General features: G+C 44.4%; 1 protein-coding gene across 6 annotated transcripts in view; it reads left to right on the plus strand.

Annotated features, from left to right (window-relative positions):
* MAPK4 (mitogen-activated protein kinase 4) overlaps positions 1-13,386 on the plus strand; it is a 166,569-nt gene that overhangs the window by 72,838 nt on the left and 80,345 nt on the right. The window lies entirely within an intron of this gene.

Raw genomic sequence — 13,386 nt, forward strand, 5'->3', positions numbered from 1 at the left:
ACCCACCCGTCCCTCTTCTGGGTCTTCCTCATCTCAGCATTCGCATCCCCATCTGTCTAGTGGTTCAAGCTGGAGCTGGAGATTCACCTCTGATGCCCCTCCCCGCCCTGCCCAGCTTCCCAGCCCTTCACTATGGAATGTACGTGCTAAGCCTCTTCAGTCGTGTCCGACTCTTTGCAACCCCTTGGACTGCGGCCCACCAGGCTCCTCTGTCCATGGGATTCTCCAAGCAAGAATACTGGAGTGGGTTGCCATTTCCTTCTCCAGGGGCTCTTCAGGACCCAGGGATCAAACCCATGTCTCTTATGTTGCCTACATTGGCAGGCGGTTTCTTTACCACTAGCTCCACTATGTGTATTTTACACTAAATCTGCCTCACAATTACGCGTTTGTTTCCATCCTTACCCACATCATCAAGCCATGGTCCCACCCTCAGTCCCCTGAACTACCTCAGAACTGCCCAGCCAGCTGCCTGCACGCAGCCCAGCCTCACCAGTCCACTGCCCACACCAGTCAGAATCATCTTTACTAAGTGCAAATGTGATCGTGTGGCCTGTTGATTGAAGCCCTTCGGTGACGTGCCACTGCAGTTGAGGACCAAGCTCTTTGATCCTGTTGACAAAACGCCATGGTCTGGTCCTCCCGTCCCGGTGGCCTGCCCACTAGACCCCAGGGTCTGACCCGCTTTCTCAGTCTCAGTTCAGTCCACGCTCTGCCACATCTTTGCTCTCCAGCCACTCTCGCTTTCTGTCCCTTCCTTGAATCTTCCACTCCTTCCAGTCTTGGGGCCTCTCCCCAGATGCTCTCCCCACACGCCCCTCCCTCTTTGCCTTGTTAATTGCTGCTGCTCCTTCAGTTCTCAGCTTAAGCGCCCTTATCCCAGTAAAGCCTTCTTAGACTTAAAAACCCCTTTGTCGTGTGGTCCTGTGGCCTCAGGCTGTCTTCCCCACGAGTGTTTTACCTCAGTGTAGCTCACCTTCCATCTGAGTGATTTTCTGCCCCGCCTGACTGCAGCCACGGGAAGCCAGGGCTGTGTCTGATTGTGCTCATTCTCTCCCCCGTGCCGAGCACAGGGCAGAACACCTAGAATGTGCTCAGGAAACCCTTGCGGACTGAATGCCTGGCCTTTTTGGTCCCGGGCCTCCGTGCCTGGGAGTTGCTGTGGCTTCTCTTGCCTCCTCTCTGTTAGGCAGCGGCTTCCTCTCCTGCCTGAGACGCGGTGCTGGTTCCTAGCTGCACAGTTGTATGAAAGATTCCACGTGACACATCTGCTTTGCCCTATTTTCAGCAGCCTCCTAAAGATCTATTAATATCCACGTCCATCAATTGCTTTTCTATGGGAATCTTTTGATGTTTCTGAATCTCCTTAGAACTTCCCCAAATCTTAATTTTTCGGGCTTAAGGTGTATCTTCTGTCCTGCCCTTTGGCCTGCAAGGGATTTCAGGAGTTGCTCTTTTTTTTTGTTTTAGAGCCCATGCCAGTGCCTTATGTCATCCGTGTTCTTTTACATATAAGTGTTTGTGGCCTCATAGTGATGCTTGGAGGGCTGAGTGGGGTGTGTGAGAGGATCTGTGTTTATAGACGAGAAACACAGGGTCCAGGACTGCAGTCTCCCTGTTCCCATCACAGCCTCCTGGTTGCCTTTAATCCACCGCACACCCTCCCCTCACTTTAAAAACCACTAGAAACTAAAGCCTACGTCCAAACAGTTGTTTCTTTGAACATCAGTGGATAGAACATTAGCCTTCAATAAATAAATTTAACCATTTAAAAAAAAAAAAAAAAAAAAAGAACATTAGCCTTGATCCTGATTACTGGCTTTTGTGACCTTCTAAGACATTTCCCATTTCTGGAGCTCACTTTACTGATTTCATAAAATGAAAAGTTTAGACCAGATTATTAAGGATCCTTCAATCATAATAATGGTAATAGTAACACTAATGGTGAAAATTGTAGTAATAATAATATTAGCTAGTATTTACTGGGCACCGTGTGTCAAGCACTATGTGTCAGTATTTTGCATTGTCTTGGGAAAATGCTGTGTTTTTTCTTTGTTCTTTCTTAAAACACTTCTGACACCAGATTGTGTGGGCTTTTCTCTGACACTGACCAGTTCTGTGACACCAGCTTGGTGTTCTGCAATTCCGTTCCGACACTGTCTGCCTGGAGTTAACGTCAGATTCTATAGGTGAAGGGCTGGTCCTCAAGACTGTCTGCACTGCAGACACCAATCGCAAGTCCAGATTGTCACCTATGCTTCTGACCGGTTGGCTGTCCATCAGAAGTGCTCGCGACTGCCTGCTTAGAGTCCGTTAATTTGCTAGGATGGCTCACAGAACCCAGGAAAACAGTTTATGTACTAGGTGTCTGGTGTATTACAAAGGATATTAAAGGATACATAAGGTGAGGTCCAGAAGGGTCCTGAACACAGGAGCTTCTGTCCCTGTTGAGTTTGGGGTGTACCACCTCCCAACACCTGGATGCATTCTTATTCACCAACTTGGAAGCTTTCCAGACCCATGTTTTAAGGATTTATGGAGGCTTCACCACGTAGGCGTAATCAATTATTAACTTCTAGCCCCTGTCTCCTCTCTGGAAAATGAGAAGTAGAGCTGAAAGTTCCAAGCTTCTTATCATGGCTTAGTCTTGCTGGTCATCAGCCTCCATCCAGGAGCCCATCAAGAGTCATCTCAATAGAACAAGAGATGCTCTGATCACTCAAGAAATTCCAAAGAATATAAGAGCTCTGTGTCAGGAAGCAAGATCAAAGACTAAATAGTAGCAAGTAACAGAGCAGAGACATATATATATCTTTTTATTTCACACCAATTTTAAGTTCTTTAATCCCCTCTACAAGCAACCAAGTAGGGCTCTTTCTGTGGCTCAGTTTTACAGATGTTGAAACTCAGATACAGTGAAGTTAAGTAACTTGCTCAACGCCACAGAGCCAGGAAATGGCAGGGCTAGGATTCAAACCACCCAGGATCACTGGCTGCAAAGCCCTCACTCTTCACCAGCTGAAGTAGAAGTCACTAAAGTAAAGTAGACCAGGCCTTGGGTCAAACTGATCTGGTTTGAGGACTGACTCTGCCAGCTGTCAGCCATCTGATTCCAACGTGGGCACTCTGTCCATCTGTTTTCCCATATGTGAAAAATGGGAAGAGTACCTGTAGCAGGTGTATCAGGTCTCTTGGGCTGCTGTAACAAAATAACTCTAGACATTTATTTTCTCACAGTCTGGAAGCTAGAAGTCGGAAATCAAGGTGTCAGCAACTTTGGTTTCTTCTGAGGCCTCTCTCCTTGGCTTGCAGGTGGCACTTCTCACTGTGTCCTCACATGGTCTTACCTCTGTATTTCTGCACATCTGTATCCTAATCTCCTCTTCTCATAAGGACACCAGTCTTATTGGTGTCCATTAGGACCCACCTATGTGATCTCAGTTTACTTGATACAGTCACATTCTGTTATCCTGGCAGTTAGGGTTTCAACATGTGAATTTAGGAGGTACACAGTCCAGCCCAAAACAGCCCCAAAGAGAGTTTTGTGCAGCTTCAAGGACATTGTGTCGGATAGAGTACCTGAGTTAAGCACTCAGTTAATGCCGGACCTTCTTCTCTCTCTGCCGGTTCTGACTCCATGTCCATCTTTTTATCCCAGGGTAATGATGAGACTTGACGCTCTGTTGGCAGCATGTGAGTGAGCATTGGGTGGAATCTGTCTCTTTGGCAGCTATTTCTAGAGTGGAAAAAAAAAATCTCTCCCTCATTTTAGATCACTTATGGCAGAGTTTACAGCCCTCGAATTAACACTGGAGGCCTTGAAGTCTTAGAAAAATATTATGATAAGTCACAAGCCTTCCAACTTGCATGACATACTTCATCCAAGGGTGGTAGCTGGCCTTTCATATGTCAGTTTCTCCTTCTGCCTCCACTAAGGCAGTGCCTCCCTCCTCTTGCAGCTGAATAACTGAGGCATTAACACTTGCCATACAAACGACAAGAGGAATCTTGGAGCTCCCCACTGCTATACCCTGACCCTTCCTGTGTTTGCTTCTGGCCTCCCTTTCCTCCTGGGAGCCCACCTTTCTGAAGTCACAGAAGGTAGGAGGTGAGCTGGCCAAGAGGAGGAGCCAGGAGAACAGAAACATGAATTTAGTGCTGCTGAGTTACTGAAGATGCGCTAGCATGGTGACGTGGGCATGAAAGACATCCCTTCCATGCGAAATCTAAGAGAAAATGATACAAATGGACTTGTCTACAAAACAGAAACAGACTCACAGACTTAGAGAAAGAAGTATGGTTGCAGGGGAGGTGGGGTAGGGGGGAACGGTGGAGGGAAGGGATAGTTGGGATGTTTGGGATGGACATGTACACACTGCTGTATGTGAAATTAATAGCCACCAAGGACCTACTGTATTGCGTGGAGAACCCTGCTCAATGTTTATGTGACAGCCTGGGTGGGAGGGGTGTTTAAGCGACAATGGATCCATGTGTATGTATGGCTGAGTCTCTTTGCTGTCCCTGAAATTATCACAGTGATGTATAAGCTATACTCCAATATAAAATTAAAATTAAAAGAAAAGTCTTTTTTGAAATGCCTAATTGAAAGTGTCTTTAATTAGCATTTCTGTTAAAAGTTTAATATGGATTTTTAAAAAAGAGATGTGGGAGCCTTTAGAGACAGACCAGATTCTTCCGTGGAAGGAAGAACCGAGAAGCAGCAACAGCAGCATCATTAAAAAAAATAGCAACTGCTGTTGATGGAGTGAGAGCCTGTTACGTGCCAAGCACCAAGCAGAACTCCATAGGTGTGTGATCTTAGCCCTCAGAGCAGGTTTGAGGATTCCCCTTCCTTCAGACAAGGCACTGAGGCTCGGGGAGGCTTAACAACTCACCGAAGGAGTCTTAGCTCCTCAGCAGCAGAGCCAGTGTCCAAAGCCAGAGAAGGGAGCTTGCTCAGGGGCTCCTGGGGCACAGCCCGGGAACATCACGTGGGTGACCAGATGGATGGGGCAGAAGAGCTGCCTCTGAAATCACAAAGGAGCACCTGGTGCCCAGAGCTGAAATGAACTCGCCCCTTCAGATATCCAGGGGATGGAGAAAAACAGCAAAATTACAGCTCAACCTCTGCCTATGGGGAGAGTAAGCAAGCTGCCTTGAAGAAACGAAAGTAATTCCTTCAGGGCTGATGCCAAGCTTGATGACTGGAAAGGGAGTGAACCTGGAAAGCAGAAATTCTTACAGTCGAGCCAAATTAGCTCAATTCCAAGACAGCAGCTTGTCATCTGCCTTTTCTCTGTGTCTGTGGGAGATTGTTTCCAGGACCTCAGCAGATACCAAAATCCCTGGGTGCTTAAGTCCTGTAGTCGGTTCTTGGTATCTATGGAGGTAGGACATGTGGAGATGGAGAGGTGACTGTAATTTGCACACCAAAAGGACTTTATTCCTGCTGCTGATTTGAGTGATCTCTGAAAGTTTTGTATTCTATTAGGAGAGTTTGGGAAGAATGGGAAAGAACTGTAATCTCAATGTCAAACCACCTTTCCTTTACCGATTTTTTTCTGGTTGTAAAATTATGGTTATTGCAGGAAATTAGTGTGACTAACAAAGGAAATTATAAAGAGGAAAAATTTCTATAATCTACTGCTTGCAGATAGCAATCAAAAATTTTAAAGACCACCTTTCCAATCTCTTTTCTATATAATTTTAAAACCAAAAAAAGGATCATACTTTGTAACCCTTTATCACTTAGTGCTATATCCTGCACATTTTCTAATCTCTTTAAATGTTGTTCTTTTTGAATGGAAGTTTTTCTCCCTAATGGGTGATGTACCATAATCTAATTAAGTCCTTTTGTTGGTTTGAGAGTTTCTTCCCTTGATTAGCTCACCTGGTAGATGACCATTAGGGACCTCCCAATAGCAGGGCAAGGTGTCTATTTTGGGAAATCAATGCTATTTATATACAATTTTCTCTAGTAATTATCTCTAACATCAACTAACAGAGGTCTGAACTAGTGTCAGTATATGCTATTTTTAGCCACTTCACATTCTTTTGTCCTCCTAATAGAAACAGTTCAAATGTGTCACAAACCTGTAATTCTGAAAGATGATTCATCTTGGGAAGTGTGGGCACAACCCAATGTTCTTTATATACATCCACTCACATATGTGATCTTTATACATGCTCCGTCATTTCAGTCGTGTCCAACTCTTTGCAACCCCATGGACTGGAGCCCGCCAGGCTCCTCTGTCCATGGGAGTTTTCAGGCAAGAATACTGGAGTGGGTTGCCATGCCCTCCTCCAGGGGATCTTCCCAACCCAGGGATTGAATCTGCATCTCCTGCATTGCCCCTGAGCCACTGGGTAAGCCTGATCTTTATATATACACATACATAAAAGCAAAGGGCAAATGGCAAAGACCACCATATTGGGAATAGAAAAATTCCTATTACAATGAGGTATGCGATGTTTTGAAGGAGACTGACAATCAAAGACTTACTACAAAGTGGACTTTTTGCCCTCTTGGGTTCCCGTCAGCAGCATGGCACCCCAATCTCAAATTAGGAATGATCTACACACACACACACACACACACACACACACACACACCTGTACACACACACACACACACACACACACACACACACACCTGTACACACACACACACACACACACACACACACACACCTGTACACACACACACACACACACACACACACACACCTGTACACACACACACACACACACACACACACACACACACCTGTGTTTTTGTAGCTGAGCAGCCAGGGGAGGAGAAGAGGGAACATCTTACAGACCTACAGATGGAGCTGGCTTCTATGAGTGTATCTAGAAAAGGAGAAAGTGAATGTCTGATAGCAAACAAAAATTATTTACAAATTCACAAATCGGTGTTGTTTTTTCACTTATTGCCCACGATTATTATTTGTCAATTTCAGGAGAATCATCTGAGCTGCCACCTGTAAAAATGGTTGAATAAGTCTAGTTGGTGACACAAAATCAGCCTCCGTTCTTTGTCTTTTCACTAGTCACCTAGGACCCTAGAGGAGTCACTTTCTACAAATAATCTGTTTCAAGTGTTCTCTCTCTGAAACATGGAACACCAAAAGTGGCCTGGCCATGTTGTCAAGAGAAGTTGGTTCAAAGCTTACCCTGTCACTAATCCCTCTGTGGGGTTTGGGCAAGTCTCCCTGTCTGCCTTCCCCCTGATTGCCTCATCTGTAAAAAAAGAAAATTCATAAAGATTTTATCTTTTGTATTTGAAGGTACTTTGATGTTGCATAGATATTTGCATTGAACTTCTTTTAAAATATATTTTAAATTTCTTTTAAGAATTATGACCCCCAGTCACATTCAGATGTGTTGTGTATAGCACACTCAAAGTGTTAATTTGATTTTAGCTCACCTGAAAGTTTATTCTGCCATCTCTTTTTTTTTTTTTTTATTAGTTGGAGGCTAATTACTTCACAATATTTCAGTGGGTTTTGTCATACATTGATATGAATCAGCCATAGAGTTTACACGTATTCCCCATCCCAATCCCCCCTCCCACCTCCCTTTCCACCCGATTCCTCTGGGTCTTCCCAGTGCACCAGGCCCGAGCACTTGTCTCATTGCCATCTCTTTTTAACTTAAAAAATAATTTAACATTGTCAGAGTGAACTATATCTTTTTCAAAAAGCTATTTACACAATTACTATAACTTATCTCTGTGAATCAGGATTTTTTCAATAATATAAATTTAATAAAATTTAGACATAAACTGGACAAGTATTACATAAGAATCAGGTTCAGTGTTCTCATTGTCTTTATAATGATTAGAATTTATACTGAAAATGGAATCAATTAAATAGCATAGTTCAGAGTCTGTCTTATAGATATTGTTAGAAGTTATTTAGAATGTTAGTGTTTTTCCATCATTTGTATTTGGTTTTCTGTGAGATCTTTTTTTAAAAAAATGTTCTGCAACATTACCTCTGAGAACCCCTCAGACTTGACATTCTATATAAATTACATTTTTATATGTAAAACAAAATGTATTTGTGGCCTTCCAAACATTATAGTATACATTAATGACCTTTAACGGTTTTAGTGAAAGGCAGGGGATTTAAATAACTAATTAAGTAAATGATAACCATTATAAAAGAACTGTAAGCAGAATCATAATTAGTGAATTTGCTAATTATTTTCCCCACTGCTTGGCTGCTGTTGGTTGTCAGCTGAAATGCATTATTGTGTTTTGGGGAAGAGGAAATTTACTTGGAGATTGCAAAGACTAGCCTACGCACCAGTGCTAAAGAATTCCATCCCAGGGGACTTTAAGGAATGGGTTTTGGACAACTGTTCAATTGATTATTCTAAATTAAATTACTAAGTACTGACTCCAAATTTGGTTTAGAGAAACCTTGCTGGTATATGCATTTCGTTTTCCTTCCCTTGTTTTATAAGTAGAGTCCAAGAAATTGCCTAAACTCAAGTAGGGAGGACTGCTGCTGCTGCTGCTAAGTCACTTCGTGTCCGACTCTGTGCGACCCCACAGACGGCAGCCCACCAGGCTCCTCCGTCCCTGGGATTCTCCAGGCAAGAGTACTGGAGTGTGTTGCTATTGCCTTCTCTGGTAGGCAGGACTGTTGGAAAGTTATTTTCAGTGGCAGCTTTGTCCTATAATATAAATTCAGGGAAGTATTGAATAGAACTCCTTTTTACAGCTGATATCCCTGGAAAGAACGGATGCCCCTCATTTGATTACTGTTGATGTTTTAAGGGGTTAAATAGTGCTGGGTATGAGATCTATCATGGCATATGTGAGCAGAGAATAGCATAGCCAGGTGCATCACTTGTTCAAAGCTCAAATGCTCCTCTGTGATTAGCACCCTGCAGGGGATGGTTGGTAACAAATCAGCGTCAGTCTTGAGTCTTCAAAGTGAGACCAGATCAGCTACAGTGCCATCATTTTCTTGATGGCTTCGTATTGCCTTGGGAAAGGCATTTCTGCCCCTACCCTCCATCTTCCAAGTCTCTCCTTTGCCAGTGGTTCTCAAAGGCTGGTCTTGAGACCAGTAACATCAGTATCACCTGGGAACTTGCTAGAAACGTAGATTCTCCAGTCTCACCCCATCCCGGACCTCCTGAATGAGACACTCTAGGGTGGGGCCAGTCATCTGTGTTTGAAGGATCCTTCCAGGTGTTTCTGATGCTCATTCAAGTTTAAGCACCGCTGCTCTAGGTCATGGCTCACCGGGGCAGGGGGGACATTCTGGAGTCAGTTCTAGGGACCTCTGTTGACATCATACCAACTGACCTGAGGGGAAGCTTGGGCTTATGCCCTAAGTATTCATTTGGCTTTGGTTCCGGACATTCCTCTTCTTGCTGACAGAAAATGGTATGGATGGTTTTGCCGAAGCAGCAGGAATGGTGGCTGCTTTCACACACGTGGGCACACACGCATCTACCCTACAGCACTCTACAATTGTCTGTAGCAATGAAAAACTAGCTCCTCTTGGCTGTATGCTGATGTGAAACATATTTTCTTATCCTTATTTGCCATCTGTGTATCTTCTTTGGTGAGATGTCCATTTAAATCTTTGGTCCATTTTTTAATCGGGTTATTTGTTTTCTTATTGTTGAGCTTTATGAGTTCTTTGAGTATTTTAGATAACAGTTGTTTATCAGATATGTCTTTTGCAAAAATATTTTCCCAGCCTTTGGCTTATCTTCTCATTCTCTTGAGGCATCAGGAGCTTAAAAAGCTCCCGGGTGGTTCTAATATGCTGCTAAGTTTGAGAATCAGTGGGTTAAATGTCAAGGCACCTGATGAAGGTGAGGAGAAGGATGGATTGGGCAGTGAGACAAAAGCCCAGTCACTGACAAGAGACCCACGCTCTCACAAGATGGTCCTCTAGGCAGCTCTCAAAGCCCTCTCTTCTTCTCAACATCTTGTCCCACGGAACCAAAGCAACTTTCCATCTTCAGAACATCCTTTCTGCTTTGCCCTGGTGACCGTGAGGTTGACAGTAAGTGGATGACTTCTAAGTCTTTCTCACTTTAATCTCTGCAAGCCATGGTTTTTTAAAAAAAAAGTTCAAAAGGGAATCATAATGAAAAGCTACCAGGATCTTTCCCATCTTTGACTGCAAACTTTCAAGCATTTCTTTAGTTGTTTTGTTGTTTAGTGTCATATCTTTAAATAATGTACTTTACTTGTTCTGTTGTGGTTTTTCTGGTTTTGCTCATTTTTGTTGTTAGAAAAAAAGAACAAGACAGGGAAAGGGAGTAATTTAGAGAGTGAAAATCTGCTTGTCTGCCTGTGAAATAACCTGATATTGTTAGGTGTAATTTATTTTTTGGTGAATCCTTAATTCCTCTCTCACTAGAAAATAAGCATTGTGATACCTGACTTTGATAGTAATTATCACTTTTTACAGAGCTTATATTTTATCCTTTAACTTCCAGTCCTTATAGTCACTATATCTTCCTTTCTCTTTCCATTAGAGTTCAGCAATGACTTTCAAATTGGTTTGAGAATGTATTTATTTTCCTTCCCTCCTCCTTCCTTTCCCCCTTCCAAATTTTATTTGCTACTGAATCTTTTCTTTTACGTGTCAAATTTGATGATATTTACCTTTTATTGGTGACATACGCACCTATAGATTGATTCTAAAAATTGAAAACCAGTAGATGTCAAATTCATTTGCATTGTGGATTTGTGACAATAATGTGCCCTTCCCCAGTAACTCTCATCCTGCCCCTGATTCTCCACCGCAAGTGACAACCACGTTCCCAGAACTTGGGGTTTAAGAAGAGAGCGGGAAGGGGAGGGAGACCCCTGGGGTGATGCAGAAGAGCATCCAGCGGTTTCACGCGCAAACCTGCACAGAATCCCAGTTTCAGGAGTTACTTCCCACCTGCCTGTTACCCTCAGTCCGGGTGTCAGTGGGACTGGAGAGCACCCTGCTCTTTTGCCCCTGCCCCGCCCTCAACGTGCCTCCTGGGCAGAGACTTCCAAATTCCCACCCCTTCAGAAATGTTGTGAAAACGCTTGTCTTTTGGTTTTTATGCTCCTGTTGTCTTCACTTTTATGGGTTTATATTGATTCAAAGGGCTTCCCTGGTGGCTCAGTGGTAAAGAATCCACCTGCCAATACAGGAGACGCGATTTTGATCCTTGGTTTGAAAAGATCCCCTGGAGAAGGGAATGGCAACCCACTCCAGTATCCTTGCCTGGGAAATCCCATGGACAGAGGAGCCTGGAGGGCCACAGTCCACAAAAGAGTTGGACATGACTTAGTGGCTAAAGAACAGCAGTTGGTTTAAAGACTCCAATCTGAGCATTTTAATGCCATCTCAGTGGAAAGGGAGACGTCACATGGCTGCTTGGCCCACATGTAGAACAGCATCTGAGTTGCTGCCTCCTCTCTCTGCAGCTGCCTCCCGGCAGGACTGAAGTGCAAGAAGATCTGGATTTCTGCTTTGGAAAGGAGACCTTGCTTGGATTACTGTTCATTTGGGTGGGTGGGGCGGAGGGGGGGGGAGAGAAGAGTGAAGGGAAAAACAGAATATGATAGTGTAAAATAATGTCCACATTTGGTTGCCTTGGTAACAGCCTCCCTCTGTAAATAACGCTTGGGAGGCTGAAGGAGAAGGGGAGAGCTGATGTCAGCAAATTGATGGGGTTGAGAGAAGGGAAGGGAATCACCAGATTGGTACCACTCAGTGGCTAGAATCAGCTAGTTGGCTGAGAACCAAGTAACACCTGTCGTTGGTATCTGGAGGGTTCCAAACTTGTTCAGTCGTGTAAGCAAAAGACTCAGGAGCTGTTTGAACAGAGACAAAAGGCAGCAGTGTTTGGTGGTGACAGTACTACATCATTTACCCTTCTCAAAGAGGCTCCATGACCCTCTCTTCTCCTTTTTTTGGCACCTGAGGAAATGACCTCTGTGATGTCAGTTTACCATTCCCCTAAATAGCCAAGGTGATGCCTAACCTTTCCTAACCAGGACACAGGTTTTCATTCCATAGTTAGTGTTAAGGCTTAAAATATAGATCCCCTGGGAGAGGGAACCTGGTATCTTAGTTACGGAGAAGTCTAGATGGCTAGACTCAAATCCTTCTGGAGGTGCTAACAGGGAGGGGTCTGGGTGTTTGGGGAAAAAAAAAAAAAAACACAGTAGAGAGAACGTTGCAGAGAAAGAAAAGGAACAGAAAGTGACCTTGGAATCATCCAGATAGATGTTTCCTCACCATTTGCCTGTGACTGGCTGTTCCCCATCCATCTACTGGCCTCATACCCCACCCCCCGCATCCTCTTTTCTAAACTCCCAAGTGGCTGTTCTGAGGGGATCTTGATCAGAGTTGGAGTGCAGAATATGGGCTGGGATGAGGACTAGCAGGGGAGAACACTCTAGATGGAAGACAGGGCAGCAGGAGAGAGCGGTGCTCATCAAGGGGATGGCCGGGAAAGAGTGCAGAGAGCGAAGACGGAAGGCACAGGAGCCTTCTGCTGCACATTCCAAGCTGTGGGATTAGAGATGAGGGGTGAATGCTGACAAGCCATCCAAAATGGCCCTGGAACTTGGCAGAGCACCACAGGCTCTCCAGTGTGGCAGAGACTAGCTAGCCTGCGGCTGGAAGACGGATGGGCTTGTGAGAGTCTGTGTAGGATCTTGCTGCCGGGAGATTATTAGACACTATATATAGCCACTTGATACTCGCAACAGGAGCTAGTCAGCTTTCTTGGGGTTTCCTACCATGAGCCCATTAATGTGATTGCTGTCCCTGGTCACAGAAGGAAAGGGAAACAAGAGAAAGATAGTCCCTTGTCAAGGGGCACAGAGCAAGCTAGAGGCAATTCTGTGGTGTCACTTTGCTCAGTAGCTCCACAGGCTGATTACTGGGGCAACTCTTAGCACTCACTGCCCTGGGGCATTTAATTCACTCAGACAGCATCAGTTCAGTTCAGTCGCTCAGTCGTGTCAAAGCAGGGACATTACTTTGCCAACAAAGGTCTGTCTAGTCGAAGCTTTGAGTTTTCCAGTAGTCATATATGGATGGGAGAGTTGGACCATAAAGAAAGCTGAGCGCCAAAAAATTGATGCTTTTGAACTATGGTGTTGGAGAAGACTCTTGAGAGTCCCTTGGATTGCAAGGAGATCCAACCAGTCCATCCTAAAGGAAATCAGTCCTGAATATTCATTGGAAGGACTGATGCTGAAGCTGAAACTCCAATACTTTGGCCACCTGATGCGAAGTGCTGACTCATCTGAAAAGGCCCTGATGCCGGGAATGATTGAAGGTGGGAGGAGAAGGGGAAGACAGAGATGGTTGGATGGCATCACCGACTCAATGGACATGAGTTTGAGTGAGC

Source organism: Dama dama, chromosome 27, assembly GCF_033118175.1.
Source record: "Dama dama isolate Ldn47 chromosome 27, ASM3311817v1, whole genome shotgun sequence".
NCBI lineage: Eukaryota > Metazoa > Chordata > Mammalia > Artiodactyla > Cervidae > Dama > Dama dama.